At 40.0% G+C, this 17,817-nt stretch overlaps 1 pseudogene; it reads right to left on the bottom strand.

Moving 5' to 3' along the window:
• Positions 1-4,071: 4,071 nt before the first annotated feature.
• LOC136872859 (5S ribosomal RNA) lies at positions 4,072-4,190 on the bottom strand (annotated as a pseudogene).
• Positions 4,191-17,817: the final 13,627 nt, after the last annotated feature.

Below are 17,817 nucleotides of genomic sequence, written 5' to 3'. Positions count from 1 at the left end.
AGGACTTATGGCAACGATGGGTTAGGAAAGCGTTAACGGTGGGAAGGAAGCGGGCGTCTTCAGGGCTGTCGACAGTGGAGTTCGACCCCACTATCTCCGGAATGCAACTCACAGCTGCGCGCCCCTAACCGCAGAGTCTAGTCGCTCGGTAAGATCTTTAACTTGCCAATGGCAATGATAATGGTTAATGTTATAAGGGCCTAACTAAGAATATCATATCATCCTAGATTTTCAAATTAACTTTCCATACATAATTATCAAAGTATGAACTTCATATCACGAGTTAGACGTTACAACTACTAAAGGGTCGTGGTAGCTGCTAGGGATAATATCTAAACGTGTAGTTTGCTTCCAGGGCGGTGAATAATAGAGAATCGCTGAAATCTTCTCTATGAGAACTGCCACATCTTAACTTCAGACAACGAACGTCTTTTTATACGGGTATTAAAGGTGTGTAAACCTAGAATACAGCGGTGTAAGCTTAACGTCTGAAACGCGAGGATCACCAGCTAATTAATTGTATGGTTTTAGAAAGATATTTTTGAAGCTTTCGTATGGAGCGTTGCAATGTATGGAAGTGAAACATGGACGATAACTACCTCAGAAAGAAAGAAAGAAAGAAAGAAAGAAAGAAAGAAAAGAAGCTTTTGGAATGTGGTGTTACAAAAGGACGCTGAAGATGAGATGAATAGATCGGATCACGAATGATTCGAATTGTTGAGAGGAGATTGATTTGGCTCAAATTGACCAGAAGAGATAGAATGTCAGGCCACATTTAAAGAAACCCAGGACTTCTACAGTTGATTTTTGAGTGAAGTGTAGGCGGTAAGAACAGTAGGGGTAGAGCAAGGTATATGACAAGATTAAGGCAAATGTGGGAGGCATGAAAAGATTAGGACAGCATGGATGGCTGCATCAAACCAGTCTATTGACTGAACATGTTTGATATGAGCGAGATTATTAGTCAGATAAGCCCGACGTTCGGGTAAGCAGTTAGAATTATTGTTCTCCCCTTCGCAAGGAAAGTACTGCGAATCTCCACCTCCGCTGCTACAAGAAACAAGACGGAGCACGAGCATTAACCGATGATATAAATACTCCGCTGAGGGCAAGTTTGCTCAATCCATTTCGTACTGTCTAAAGGAATCTTGGCGGCGTAATGCGCCGCGACGAGTTCACCATATACCCTACACACATCATTACTCCTCATCGATGGTCTATTTCACGACGCATGAATTGATCAACATTACGCAAGTGAATACCTATAGGTATGAGCAGATGTACTACAGAATGTACCTATATAAGGAGGAAGCTAAGTTTACTACCAAAGGACCTTCGTTTTCCGGACGTCAATGTGGATTGCGATAGCATGTATTCGCTTAGAGTCTACTTCGAGAAGTTTGTCGATGTTCACCTATATTCCAGCTCGTATTGAAATGACAAAGTTTAACTAGCATTCCTTCATTCTGTGAGAATGATAATTTACCAATGACGTGTGATTAAGACCAGAACTCCTGACGATGCCCTTGGTAATCTTTCTCGAATCGTTCTGAGTCAGTGAAGAAGTGCCCTTTATAAAGGCACGGACATTAATTCATGTTCCCCTTTCATATCCTACATTTATACTTTGTAGCTTATGTACAAACTAACAGGGCATTTAAAAATGCAACCCCAATATTCGAAAATTAAACCGTTAGAAACGCTGAAAGTCGCATGAGCGTTCGGTTCGAGTCAGAAGATAATATGATCAGACTGAAAATGTAAAATCCGAGTGGTTTATATAAAAATGTTAATTGAACTCTCAAACACTACATTCATAATACTTATAAACGTTTAACAAAGTTGTCTTTGATCTACACTTTCTTGGAGAGAGAAAGCCCAAAAAGAATAGCTGCCCTTGCGTAAGGGTAACCGTGAATATACAGACTCAATTTTTTCGAAACAATATTTCAATAATATTTTGAATTAAAGAGTATGTTGCTTAATGATTCAATATTTGTTCAAGATTCCCTGCTGATGATGCTTGTTTTAAGGGGCCTAACATCGAAGGTCATCGGCCCCTATTCAAGATTCCCCGAAAGAGGCAGCTATCCCCGAATGGAAACTTTGTCATTTGTAATTTATCGTTATACACGAATTGTGATTTACAATTTGGAGAGTCTCTGAGAAGTGAATTTATTTAAAAACATACAATTTTTTTTACGATTTGCTTTACGTTGCACCAACACATAGGTATTATGGCGACGATGGTATGGGAAAGGCTTAGGAGTGGGAAGGAAGCGGTCGTGGCCTTAAGGTACGTGGTGTGAAAGTGGGAAACCGCTGAAATCATCTTCAGGGCTGCCGACAGTGGAGTTTGAACGCACTATCTGCAGAATGCAAGGTCAAATCTGCACAACCCTAACCTTAGGGCCATCTCCCTCGGTCGGATCTTGATTTCTGGAGCTGTAAGCACGAATGTGAGTATATGATTTCGTCACACTATGTAGCCTGATTTGGTGAAGTTCACGTCAAAGTTCTTTTTACTGTATTCACACCACCACTTGACGAATTTTGTATCATCGTGCGATGTAAGTCCAGCGTGCCAGCATGCATCATGCAACTTAGATGTATTGCTATTGCCCTTTTTGGCCAACACCATAACTGGAAAGTATACCGCCACCGACCACACATGAAATAAATGCCTGAATTTCTTACTTTTAAATTTGACGACGAGAGGCGAGTAGGTCGGTTAAGCCTAATCCGGTGCGATTATTAAATTTTTACATTCATTAGTACGACTACCGTAGTATTTTGAGACCAACAAAAGTAAATAAAAATAATTGTAATCGTATGGCCTCACCTACCGTGTGCAGACATTTCAATTTGACACCATCTGGCTGTCTGCTCGTCAAGCAGGCTCGTCAGGCCCACTAGATGGCAGACCGAGTAAACCGAAATTCTCTTGGGCGTCTATGGCTGAGATTTAATGAATTTCGTCGGGTAAACACCAAATGTATCACCAGAGATCTTTTACATGCCGACATCGTACGACATGGAGTGTCGAATGGACTTTGTTCCGCCCTTCAAAAATCTGACTACCTCTGTCGGGTTTGAACCCGCTATCTTGGGATCCGGAGGCCGACACACTAGCACTGATCCACAGAGGTAAAGTAAATGAGTCATTCAAAATACATCGTCCTCAAATACACTAGTCCAAGAAATACTGCAGACCTACAACACTGTGAAAAACGACAGCAAGTTACCATAATATGGATTCCCTCACAGGAGGGAATGAAAGGCAATGGACAAGCTGACATCAGCTAAAGAAGCAACTCGTCTTCCTCTATATGATCCAAACTGCTTAATTCCCCACACAGATGTTGCTCCTTTTCTTAGTACAAAGATGCGTTAACAATGGTTAACTGACTGGATACGAAAGAACCCAGAAGAGACTATATCAGACGTGGATCTACAGATAAATTGTATGTTTCAATCCTCCAGTGTCGAGAACAAGTGCTCATTACTAGAATGCGTATAGACCACAGCAAACTGACTCATGCACATATCTTCTCTAAGAAACCTCCACCAATATGCGACACCTGTCAAAGAAGAAAAACTTTACCACGTATTACTAGAATGCCATCTATACGATCAACAAGACGTCTGTGTAACTTAAATCAGAATAATAGTGTATGCGACATCTTGAACGAAAGTAATCAAGTGTAAAAACATTGTTTTTCAGACAAACAAATTATTCAATGACATGTAATCGGTATCTAATCAATATGTACTATTGTTATTTTTGCAACTAACTGTTTGTCCAACCCTTGTCCCGGTTCTCTACGGGGTCGGGTATGATGCGAGATGAATGTCCTGGCGGGTTTTTATGACCGGATGCCCTTCCTGGCGTCAACCTCAGAGGAGTTAATGAGATGAGATGAAATGAATGACGTGATAGATAGGGAGAGGATGAAACCCGGTGCCGGCTCATAGCCTACTCCTGTCGAATAGCACCAAGGGGTGTGTTCAAGGCTTAACGTCTCCATCCGAGGGACGAATCACCATCAACGTCATGCCTAAAGGGAATTTAGCCACCGGCACGTGGTGTTCCCAAGCGGTCACTCATCCAAGTACTGACCATGTCCAATGTTGCTTAACTGCGGTGATCGGACGAGAACCGGTGTATTCAACATGGTATGGCAGCTGGCTTGCAACTGTAACTATGTAATTATTTTTCTATGTATAATTATTAATGTCGCGATATAACTTTCTATGTTAAAGCGACAATAAACTTTTCTAAAGTAAGTGTTTTTGCCAAGTAACTACTGAGGAGAGCTACCCTAGCAACTCGCATTAAATCATCCCTCATAGGCAGGATCGTAGTCTTTAATAATTTGAAGTTATTCTCAGCGAGATCTGCACTGCACAGCAGTACGCCTGGCGTTCCGTGGATAAAGAAACTTTCATAACGACACTGCAGAATGAGTATGCATCCGCAACTCTGACCCATGCGGACAGATAGGTAGAGTTATGAATATCGACTCCCCTACCATCCAAGTATGCAATTTGCGCGCGTTATTTTCAATTAAAAGAGAGATGAACTGTTTCTACTACCAGTTTAGTATAGTGAGCGTGCGAAGCCTGACCAGCAAGCGTGGAAATTCCTTCTTCCCGTGCAGTTCACTTACCCGGAACTTGCTTGTTCTCTCGCAGTTCACTTACCTGTCAGAAACTACTGTATTGCATGTGATCGACGTGGGCTGGTGGTGAACATCTTCAGCTTCTAACCAACGCAGTGAAACGAGGAGGGACGAGTATGCATTGCTTCCCTAATAATAGAAGCAATATCCCCTGTACCTTCCGAATGAGACTAGACTTACGAGTGATATTAGCACCGTTCAGTACCGGAAAATTTAACCTTTCTTTAGGTAAGCATGGTGTATACAACATAATACAAGCATCATACATGTATTTTTCAGTAGTTTATAACAATACTAGCTCTTGTAGCCGTGCTTCGCTACGAAACTTACATTGTATACAGAATTCTAGATGAAGTCGTGTACACGCTGTGAATAAGATTTTATTCAATTGCATAATAGCATAGATATTTAAAAATTAAATTTTAGGCGCCTCTCCCTGAACTACCATTTCATCCATCGTGAATAAAGTTACTTATATTCTAGACTGTAGCTTTATTTCCCGACTTTATATACCGATTTTATTACATTCTGTTCAACCATTTTCTCGTGGCTTGACAGTGATAGGGACTTAGCAACGAAAATCGAAATTCATGTATATCTGTCATAGCCGATACGGTAAAAATGTTTTAAGATATAAGTGATCGAAAATTAAATCCTATGTAACTTTATGTAGTCTTATCGATAAGACCACTGTGACAGCTTCTTGAGTCGCTGACTATATTTACAAACATATAAATCTGGAATTTAACTTGATAAATCTGAATATCTGCATTTAAAATGGAAATTATAGAAATTAACATTCATTAAATAAAATACACACTCGTCGAACCCTGTACTCACACTTACTTGTTACCTGCTTACTTACACATACGTTATTTGAAGGGCGCCAGCTGTCACTCAGTACAGCAATAATAGAATGAGACTCTTGACCATCTCTAGGGTGTGGGGTAATAAGCTTACTTTTGACAACATACCATATAAGTTCTGGGAAAAGGAGATTGGCGTTCGGTTTCCCCATTAATTTTGAGGTTAAGATATTTTACTGTCAATGAAATGAAACTATGAATTCGTTTGATAGAACAATATATATTCTTTAAATAATATATCAAAAAATAGTGAGTCTTGTTGCGATAAAACAGATGAGAATGTGAAATTATGACATTGCAACTAAAAGAAACTAGGCATGAATTTGAATTCTTCTTGACCGGACATTTAACAATTTATACGAAATATTTCCCTCACTGATTCACTTGACTGTACCTTCAACACTTTGAGTGTAATTACGACGTAATCCATTGCTCTGGTGTTTACTGTAGATGTGTCACGCCTAACGTGGTGATACATCCTTGCGACTGCTTCTTCTCCATATCATCTGACTTCTTTGTAAGTCAATATGGTATGACCTCTTGGCAGGTCCAGGGTTGCCCTCTCTGACTTCTTGGTAAGCCTTGCGTCCGCGTCTTCCACTAAGTGACGGACCAACCATTTGGTCTCACTCTCTCAATGACCAATAATGGCCCACTGAGTCTTCTCCATCTCTCGTTCACACTGGTTGACTGGCCAACCAAGGCCTCTTGATCTAGTAGACTACTTCACTGTACTGCATCCGTATAAGTAATGACTGACGCTACAATGTGCACCCACCTTATATATACGTTGGTTGACACAACTACGTAATCTCCAGAAATAACAATGACATACTCCCACCTACGCGACAGATATAACATCCAGTGGTGAAATAGCCCGCAGGCGATTGAGTCGATGCGCGCATATCTAAATAAAAACGATGACATAGCCAAGGCGCGGCGATGACTTGGCAGAATCGCCAACAATATTGCACAATGCACCAACGTCACTTCCAATCTCTGATATACACAACAATTCTCACTGTACAGGTATTGAGTGTTATACTACACATACGTATATATGTATACATCTAAGTGCAATCTTGCAAGCAACAGGCAATTGCAAAATTGAATAAAACGGATAATTACAATAATAGTACAATATCACAGATAACATAATAATAATACTGACATAATAATAATAATAATAATAATAATAATAATACAGATAAAATCATACAATAATAAAAATACAGATATCATCTTGTAACGGGATTTGAACCGTTACAATTCGCCTCCCTCATAAATAAATCGAAGAACAAAGAATCGATTGGTTTATGAACAAAATTATATATATATATATATAACACTGACACAGATAAACACTTTAAATGAGTATACAACAATAATTTTCTTTTTCAACATCCATACATTTTATAAAATATCACAAATATGAGAATTCTTCTCGCACATTGCCATCGTAGATAACTGTCCAGTGTCCCATTCTCTCTCTTTCTCTCATACAAATCACAAGAGTATAGCACTTGATTTAACACACACAAATAATTTTCAATCAATACACAACATTCTTCTCCTTTTTTTTTTTAACATATCAAAATATTTTGTGAAATATCACTTATATGAGAACTTTTCTCGCATATGGTTATCGCAGATTACTGTCCAATGTCCTGTTCTCAGTTTTGTCACACAGAACATGACAATGTAGCACTTATTCTTCCAATGCACCAATACGACACTTGGTTCACACGCTAATTCATGTATGTTAATTTTATTTTGCCAGTTTCTTACAAAAATTTAATCATCTTACTCTTATTTCAACAAATCTCACGTGAAATACTTCTTTGCATATATAATACTACAAATACCGACAATATCCCCTTCCTGATCTTTTATGGAATATGCACACTTCCCGATACGGTTCACAATAGTGAAATACCCCTGATACAAAATAATAACTTCAACATATTTCCCGCCTCTGCAGATGATGAAATGGAACTCTGAGTAGCACTCTGTCACTCAAACTGAATTAATTTTGCCCTCATTGACTTACATATATCAATACATCACATCCTACTTGGCAACAATAATTAAAGAATCAACACTATGGCTACAAGATGGTTCAATTATTCCGTAATCCAGCATAATGTTTATTTGTTCTTAGACTTCACTAGCATTTTTAAGTTGAATGGGGTACTTACCTCCCACAAATGATGAATGGTCATGTACTACAAATTTATGTTCATATACGTGTTCTTCCTCACTTACCACTTAATACATCTCGATGCTTACCTAACATCGACCACAATTACTCCTCCTGTAATTCACTCAAATTACCTCACGTCACTGCCTCATACCGACTATCCCTCGGATACTGGTCGTTATAGACACCTGACACACTTCAACACATTTCCTCTCACTAGGAACAACTTCACTTACCTCTCATATATTTCAAAGAACACACGTCACCGACACACTTACCTCAGACCATCATAATTAACACGTACTTCTTTGCTAGTTTCCTCCCAGAACAAACACACACTACCTAAATTAAAGTCTACTCTACTTCCATGATTTGCAACCACGTCAGCTCCTAAAATCACTGGATACACAAGATCTGGTACAACAAGGCGTGGCTGAAACTTACAATTATCTTCAATTATGATTGGTAACGCTATCATTTTATTTACTCACTGTGACTTACCCAACGGCTCTTATGAAATCTAATAGTACCTTCATTTACCTTCTTCATCTCACAATTTCCATCATCGGAGTTACTACCTCACTACTTACGTCATATTCTCGGCATTACAAGTACTTACATCACTTAACCGAACACTTCTTACGTCTAACTTACTGCTACCATTAATTACTGCATGATCTACGACTACGTCATTACTTAAATATCTCGCTTAACACTACTTAGGTCACAATCACACTATACTCTTAAATCTACTTTCACTACATAACTACTTATACTAAATACCTGTTCATCTACTACCTTCAGCCTGTCCACAGAACTTACCCGATTCCCTGTGAATCGGGAATACTCTGGCTCGATAACGACACCTGGATAACATTCATATTAAGACTATCATAGTCTCTCTGATAACTCAAATCCGTACGCCTCCCATCTCCCGATTCTCTCTGATTACTCTTCTGACCTTTTCTCTCATAACTCAAATACATACGCCTCCCATCTTCCGATTCTCTCTGGTTACTCATCTGATCCTCTCTCTCACAACTCAAATCCATACGCCTCCCATCTTCCAATTCTCTCTGATTACTCTTCTGACCTTCTCTCTCATTGACACAACTATTAATCCTCTGCTCATCATGATCACCCCCTCTTCTCTGATACACGGCTAACATTTTTTTCTCTCTCTCTACTATACTACTTTCCCCAGTTATCATGCGCTCTCTCTCACGCGCGCGCCCTTCCACACATTCCTTCCAAAGCCTGTCAATGAAATTTTCTCTAAATTCTCTCAAATTAGACATATTATCCCAGTACACTCGAAAACATATTTTACTTTCACCGATAAAAACATTAGACAAAATCTCCAACACATATTCCCATTCAATAACATTATTCCTCAACTTCCTTGCAAATCTTTTCTCAACTACTTTTACCAATTCTATAGTACTGAACTGTCTTCCAGAAAACTTGGTTAAATCACGATCCCTACTGAACAAACCACTCACTACTATCACGTCTAAACCTGTCTTACCTCTACCTTTCTGCCGTATCACTTCCTGGCAGTTTACAACTTCTTCTTCTTCTTCTTCTTCTTCTTCTTCTTCTTCTTCCGCTGCTCTCTCAGAATTCTCTTCCACTATTCTCACTTCTTCCTTCAATTCTTCCTCTCTTTCTCTTACCTGCTGTGATAGCGTTTCCTGTTCGTTCCGTAGTTCAGTGACCTCCACAAGTTTGCTTTCAACTTGCTCATTTCTACTAATCTGTTCCCCCATCTCTTCCCCAACTGCATTGCAAATCTTGTCCAATCTCTTCTCGACTACCTCATGAATTTCTTCCCGATTACTAGAACTTTTATCACTTAATTCTACGATATTCTCTGTACCAGTTCCTTTACCATGCTTAATTTGAATATGAATATTGCTCCGATTCAACTTCATTTCACCTTCAATTTCAACACATTCTTCATTTGACTTACTTTCTAACTTACATGTTGACTTAGATGTTTGATTATTTATCTCTAATATCTTAGAATCTATTTTACTAATGATCGCATTACAATTTTCGTTATTACTGATAATAAACTGATCCATTTTGCTACATAGAGAGTTAATCTGTTTATTACAATTTTCATTATTATTACTAATTAATTCTTTCATCTCTTCCTTACTATTTTCGTTACTACTAATTATTTGTTCCATTTTATTACTTATATCTTTCTTACTATTTTCATTACTACTATCAATCTTTTCCTCCATACGTTTCTGACTATTTTCACTACTACTAAAAAATTCTTTCATCTCTTTTTTATTATCATTACTGATCTCGGTAAATTTGGCCATCAGCAAATTTAGAAAATCTTGGTTCATTCCCCCCGCGATTTCCTTTTGAGTTTCAGTGTGCTTCTCAATTTCTGTACTTTCCTGAATTATCTCAGAAGCTTCCATCGTATTCACCTGCTCCCTACTCTGAATTTCACCTTGGATGTCCGCAGAAGCAATGACCTCGTCGTCACATGACTTGTTATTGTCTTCCTTGTCCATCTTTGGTTCACTAGTGATAGTACGCGATCTCAAATTAATTTCCCTCTTCAAATCCCTTGACATATCCCCAAAATACAAATATATATCACAAAATTACACTCTTGACATTTACCGGTAATAAATTCCGTTGGCTTAAATGCGTATACTCTTCCCAAATGAACCTATGATATGCTGTCATTCAGACCAAATTCTGAATTTCTTCGTGCACCACGTTGCGGGGCCAAAATGAGATATGTTCCTGAGTCGCTGAGTAACTTTACAAACATATAAATCTGGAATTTAACTTGATAAATCTGAATATCTGCATTTAAAATGGAAATTATAGAAATTAACATTCATTAAATAAAATACACACTCGTCGAACCCTGTACTCACACTTACTTGTTACCTGCTTACTTACACATACGTTATTTGAAGGGCGCCAGCTGTCACTCAGTACAGCAATAATAGAATGAGACTCTTGACCATCTCTAGGGTGTGGGGTAATAAGCTTACTTTTGACAACATACCATATAAGTTCTGGGAAAAGGAGATTGGCGTTCGGTTTCCCCATTAATTTTGAGGTTAAGATATTTTACTGTCAATGAAATGAAACTATGAATTCGTTTGATAGAACAATATATATTCTTTAAATAATATATCAAAAAATAGTGAGTCTTGTTGCGATAAAACAGATGAGAATGTGAAATTATGACATTGCAACTAAAAGAAACTAGGCATGAATTTGAATTCTTCTTGACCGGACATTTAACAATTTATACGAAATATTTCCCTCACTGATTCACTTGACTGTACCTTCAACACTTTGAGTGTAATTACGACGTAATCCATTGCTCTGGTGTTTACTGTAGATGTGTCACGCCTAACGTGGTGATACATCCTTGCGACTGCTTCTTCTCCATATCATCTGACTTCTTTGTAAGTCAATATGGTATGACCTCTTGGCAGGTCCAGGGTTGCCCTCTCTGACTTCTTGGTAAGCCTTGCGTCCGCGTCTTCCACTAAGTGACGGACCAACCATTTGGTCTCACTCTCTCAATGACCAATAATGGCCCACTGAGTCTTCTCCATCTCTCGTTCACACTGGTTGACTGGCCAACCAAGGCCTCTTGATCTAGTAGACTACTTCACTGTACTGCATCCGTATAAGTAATGACTGACGCTACAATGTGCACCCACCTTATATATACGTTGGTTGACACAACTACGTAATCTCCAGAAATAACAATGACATACTCCCACCTACGCGACAGATATTACATCCAGTGGTGAAATAGCCCGCAGGCGATTGAGTCGATGCGCGCATATCTAAATAAAAACGATGACATAGCCAAGGCGCGGCGATGACTTGGCAGAATCGCCAACAATATTGCACAATGCACCAACGTCACTTCCAATCTCTGATATATACAACAATTCTCACTGTACAGGTATTGAGTGTTATACTACACATACGTATATATGTATACATCTAAGTGCAATCTTGCAAGCAACAGGCAATTGCAAAATTGAATAAAACGGATAATTACAATAATAGTACAATATCACAGATAACATAATAATAATACTGACATAATAATAATAATAATAATAATAATAATACAGATAAAATCATACAATAATAAAAATACAGATATCATCTTGTAACGGGATTTGAACCGTTACACCACTAATAAATATTTGATAATTGAATATAAGGCCTTCCCCTAAACTACGATTATTTATAGCCTAAATTTTAGTGCCTCATTCCCCGGCTTCACATACAGATTTTCATTCAATTCTCTTCAGCCATTCTCGCGTTGACCGTACAGACACAGACAATTAAAACGGGCATTTCCTTGTTACTATGGACACGACCGATACAGAAAGACGCCTACCATTCTTTTTTTTTTTTTTTTTTTTAAGGAAATGATCAATATATAGACAAAATTCTTACTTTATATAGAGATAAAGATTATATATAAAATGAAGTTCATAGTTCTTTAATATTAGTCATAAAGAGTATTATAGCACGTGCGTTTTCAGCGCCACAGAGTTTGTTAACCGTCACCTTGTGATGTTCAGAGACCGTTTCAAGAAAGATTTCTGAGTGCAGACGCTTTAATTCTACAAACTATCAATTTGAATAATAAATTTCAGGGAACTGGAAGTGTATCCCATGTAAGGAACGAAAAAAGTGCAGCGTTGTCACCGAAGAAGAACTCTGTGGCATCGGCCATAGTTAGGAAGATATTCCTAATAACATCACTTCGTCGTCTTGCACACGGGGGATATCCTATGGGTCTGTGCAAAGGACTACTAAAGCGTTACACTTAAAACCATTGAAGACATTTGTAGTAACTCTTTCAAGCTCAATGAAGAAAGCAGAGGGAAACTACCTCACTTTTCATTTACCTAATACGTCCCTTCAGTGACACCAGACTGACAGCTGATTGAACTAATTAACTAAAATTCAGCGTACAGGAGTGACAAAGGGGGTTAATTTGTAAAAAGACAAAATCTTCAGCATATCTCAAACTTAATGTTACAGACGTGAAAATTGGTATTGGGAATCTCCTTTAACAGTAAAGAAACAAAGATCCACTTACGGGGAATTCAAACAGGGGGTGAATGTTTAAAATGAACATATTTACAGTAGGCCTATATGTCAAAAACTTAACATGTCACAGACAAGAAACATGGTATTTGTAAAGTCCTTTTAAAATACAGGGACACGTACTTTTTTTTTTACAGAAAAGGCACCTAAAGGGAGTGAAAAGTGAAAAAAGAATTTAATTATTTTTATGAGGATACTTACATCACAAAAACTGAATATGTTACAGACATGGAAACATTTGTAATCTCCTTTAAAAATAGAAAATTGGATTTTTTCCGACTTGAGAGAGGACCGTTTCTCAATGTACAGTTCTATGTCGCATGGTCATCTTAGCCCCAAAGGGCAATACCACAAAGATGGTTTGAAACTAGTTTCTGGGAGAAGTGTGACTCAATTTTTAGGCAAGTTTTTATACTTTAGGGATTTTCGTATGTCTTAATACAATACCGAGGAACGATTACTCTTATCAAATTATAAAATCCACGCGAGCAAAGCCGCGGGTAACTGCTAGTATGAAATATAATTAGTGTGCTTATCTCCATACAGGAAGTTTCCTCTTTACGGAGAGTTTGAATACTGTGTCAATATGATTTACAAATTTATTTCAGTGATCTTTTACATATCTACAGCCAGAACTCTCAAATTTTAGAGTACTTTTAGGACCTATTGTACGTTTATTGCAATAAGAAAGTATTCTTTTTATCTTTCTTTTCTCCCCTTTTTACAATTTAGCTTTTATGTCGCACGTACACAGGTAAGTCTTATGGCGACGATGCGATAGGAAGGGCCTGGAAGTAGGAAGCGGCCGTGGCCTTAAATGAGGTACAGCCCAAACATTTACCTGGTGTGAAAATGGGGAAACCACAGAACCGATTACTGTTAGAATGCTTAAAACGGAGCTCGAAGCTGCAGTCGCTTAAGTGCGGCTAGTATCCAGTATACGGGATATAGTGGGCTCGAATCCCACTGTCGGCAGCCCTGAAGATGGTTTTCCGTTGTTTCCCATTTTCATACCAGGCAAATGCTGGAATTGTACCTTAATTAAGGCCACGGCCGCTTCCTTCCCACTCCTAGCCCTTTTCTGTCCCACCGTCGCCATAAGACCTATCTGTGTCGGTGCGACGTAAAGCAACTTTCCAGAATGATTAAAAAGGAAAAGTGATTTACAAGCATGTCTACAAGTGAGCGAGCTTTTCTATGATTGTGGTTCGATGGCTTTTTTGAACAGTTTTTTGACACGGTTACTGGTTTAATATTTTAGGGACAAAGGGACATGGTTCATTGGAAATCTCAAATGCTAGAAACAGATCAAACTGCGGCACTGACGGCACCTGTACTTCAATATTAGACATGCACATTTCAAGAAAATGTTTGTGTACCACCTAATTACATTTCCTAGTAGAGCTATAGTAATCTCGATAATTGAGAGTAATTTAGGTTGTGAATATTGGGAGTTCTTCCCGATAGCTGAAAGTATCACAAAGTGTTGCACAATTAGCTCTTTTAAACGGGCGAGGTGTGCTGTGGGAATATGGAGCGAAGTAGTTTTCACTGGGTTTCCTCACTTTAATCACTTAGTCCGACAAGTCCATTGAATTCTCACGCAAACTGATCCTGTAACACAAATGTTTACACCGTTCATTACAGGAGCTAGCTACGTAAAGGCTAGTACAAACCTAGCGACAAAGTCGCGGGACATCGTATGGGGACAGTTGCGAGACACTGTCCCTAGACCAGGGCCTCTCAAACGCCCAAAATCTCACGCGTGAAAATCGAGGCGCAAGAGCTCCGCGCACTGTGCATCGGTGCCGGTCGGCTTGGTTCGGACCAACGCTTCGTCTCTAGGCTACTCTGCTAAGCTCGGCTCAGCTCGGATCTACTCAGCGTAACTCAGCTCGGATTTGGAGCGCTACGAAGCAAGTGCCGCAGAGGGAGACAGGAGGAGTGAGCGAGACAGGCGTGAGGAAAGAGAGTAAGCGCTATTGCTTCAAATAGAGGAGTGGGGGTTCTGCACTCTGGTCAACCAAGCGAAGTCGTCTTTTGCACCGTGCACAGTGCATGCACCAAGCGCATGCACCCTGAGAGGCCCTGCCCTAGACTGTTGCGATACAATGTCCCGCGTTCACATCTATAGAGCCAGTTGCACCACAGGAATCGGCGCGAAATGGCGCAAGAAATTACTTTATGTGTTTTAATGTTGTGAATCTTTTTCTCCATCTCGTGAATGGACATAGCGAATTTTTTGGCCAGACTTCTTTGCTTCCCTCCTTTTGTTCGTCTCTTTCTTATACTTGGTAGACATAACATCCTAAAGACAAGGGAGGGTGTGTAAATCATCAATCATTTTTAGAGTAGTTTCCATCGCAAAAGAACAGAACACGAAACAACACCAACACGTGGCGGCTATCCGCACACTGGCATGGGCGTGTCCCGGGACTGTCTCGCGACACGTCCAGACTACATCATGTTGCGCAACATTTGTATCATGTATCCCATTTCGAATGGGAGACCTGCGACATGCAACTTTTGTATCGCAACAGTCCCAAACAAATGTCGCAGGACATCCCTGGTACTTGTCGCGATACAAGTGTTCCGGAACTTTGTCGCTTGGTATGTACTAGCCTTAAGGAGTGGCGTTACTAGCATCGCTCATACCTTACTTCCATGCTGTTTGCGCTGTCTAAGCTGAAGATAATACAGAGACAGGTTGACGAAAGTAATACTAGTTCTAAACTATACCAGAAGACATCAGCCTGGATACTGGATTTGTCATTTAAGTACATGTTGGCCAGGACAGGTGGAAATACGGAATAATGAAATACAAATTAAATTCATATGCGAAAGCATGCCAGACTCAGCTGACAGTCTTGTTTCAATGCACATACAACCGTCCAGAGGAACTGGAAAGAACCTGTATAATATTTTTAAGCAAAGTTTTCTTTCTGGAGAAATATTTCTCTGCTGCTGAATGAAATGGCGTATGGCTTTTATTGCCAGAAGTGTCCTAGGACATGTTCGGGTCGCCAGGTGTAGGTCTCTGATCTGACTCCCGTAGGCGACCTGCGCGTCGTGATGAGGATGAAATGATTAAGACAACACATACAGTACACCCAGTCCCCGTGCCAGCGAAATTAACCAATGATAGTTAAAATTCCCGACCTTGCCGGGAATCGAACCCGGGACCCCTGTGACCAATGGCCAGCACGCTAACCATTTAGCCGTGCTAAAAGACTAGTCTTATCTACTCGGCGTCAGGCAGTGGAGAGAAGAGTTCTTTGCCATCTGGCCGGATTTAGCTTTTATTACTTTTCACATGGTGTAGCCCAGCACATTAAACGTTCTGTAACTGGTAGAGTTGGCTGTCGCGGTAAAGGCATCTATTAGCTCACAAATTCGAAACCGATATCTCAACAACCACACTGACATTGAATATCAATGGCGAAAAGGTACCCATATTTAGTTTTATTATATTTATTGTATGGAGAAGGAGCAACAGTAATACACCGGTACTTAATAAAAAAAGAGGTAATTTTCAGAGAGGGACAAAAAGTCATCTCATTTCCACAGATGATGCTTGTTGTCCAAAGGTGTCCAAAATCCAGGTCACCGTCTCCTCATAATAGTAATCACTTGTAAAGCAAAACCAGCTCTCATAGTGGTAGCCTCATGGTGTTTCTCGCAAGGTCCTAATTACAAGTAGTGTACACCCATGTTATGTCACAATGGTACCACTCACAGTTAACTCAAACCCATAGTGCTTCGCACATAACGGTACTACTCACAAGCAACGCAGACCCATGGTTTTCCTCGTATAGTGGTACTCAGCACGGGCGTCAGTCAAACTCTTAGTATTTCTCGCACAGTGGTAGTGAAATGAAATGGTGTATGGCTTTTAGTGCCGGGAGTGTCCTAGGACATGTTCGGCTCACCAGGTGCAGGTCTTGATTTGACTTCCGTAGGCGACCTGCGCGTCCCGTCCCCGTGTCAGCGAAATTAACCAATGATGGTTAAAATTCCCGACCCTGCCGGGAATCGAGCCCGGGACCCCTGTGACCATAGGCCAGCATGCTAACTATTTTGCCATGGAGCCGGACATAGTGGTACTAATAGCAGGCAACGTACACCCACGGTATTTCTCCTAAAGTGGTATTACTCATAGAAAACTCAGACCCATTCTGAAACCAGTGGAACCGACCGGTGGAATACACACGATGACACTTATCACAGGCAACGCCCAGACCCGTAGTGTTCCTCGCATAACTGTACTGCTCGTATGTAACGTAGACTCATGATTTTCCCCGCAAGGTAGTGCTAGTCACGTTGACCCATAGTGTTCCGCACGTAATGGTACAAGTAAGTCTAATGGTTCTATGGTCAGAATCCCTTGGTAATCCCTTTTAGTCGCCTCTTACGCCAGGCAGGGGTTACCGTGGGTGTATTATTCGTCTGCGTCCCCCACCTACAGGTGATCTTGGATGTATGATTATTTGTGGGACTAGCCTTTACCACCTGGTCGTATCCTCGTTCCAATGTACGTAAAGCATTCAGCCCGAACGCTGGTTTGATCATCAACAGCTGTCAGAGGCCTAGATGTCACTGAAGAGGAATAAAAGGGAAACAGGAGATATTTAGTTTACCGTTGCTTTCTTCACCGAGCCAGAAGTTTATTACGTATCACCCTGTCACGCCCATTGAAACGCATGCACAAACCAACCCTACGGGAGACATTTTTGCACCAGTCACAACAGCGACTAACGCTACCTCAGTGACTTTCATTGTCGAAGCAAAGGATCAAACAGGACAACAGAAGCAAATTTGGTGTAGCCCGTTCCAGAAGATTAAGTACACTAAATGCTAGGTCTCACCGTCTCCAATTCTGAGCCATATTGGGTTCCAGAATTTCGATCGATTCTGGAGAGGAACTTTTATAATTTCA

This window comes from Anabrus simplex, chromosome 4 (genome assembly GCF_040414725.1).
Source record: "Anabrus simplex isolate iqAnaSimp1 chromosome 4, ASM4041472v1, whole genome shotgun sequence".
In the NCBI taxonomy this organism is placed as follows: domain Eukaryota; kingdom Metazoa; phylum Arthropoda; class Insecta; order Orthoptera; family Tettigoniidae; genus Anabrus; species Anabrus simplex.
This window is presented reverse-complemented; position numbering and strand designations above follow the sequence as displayed.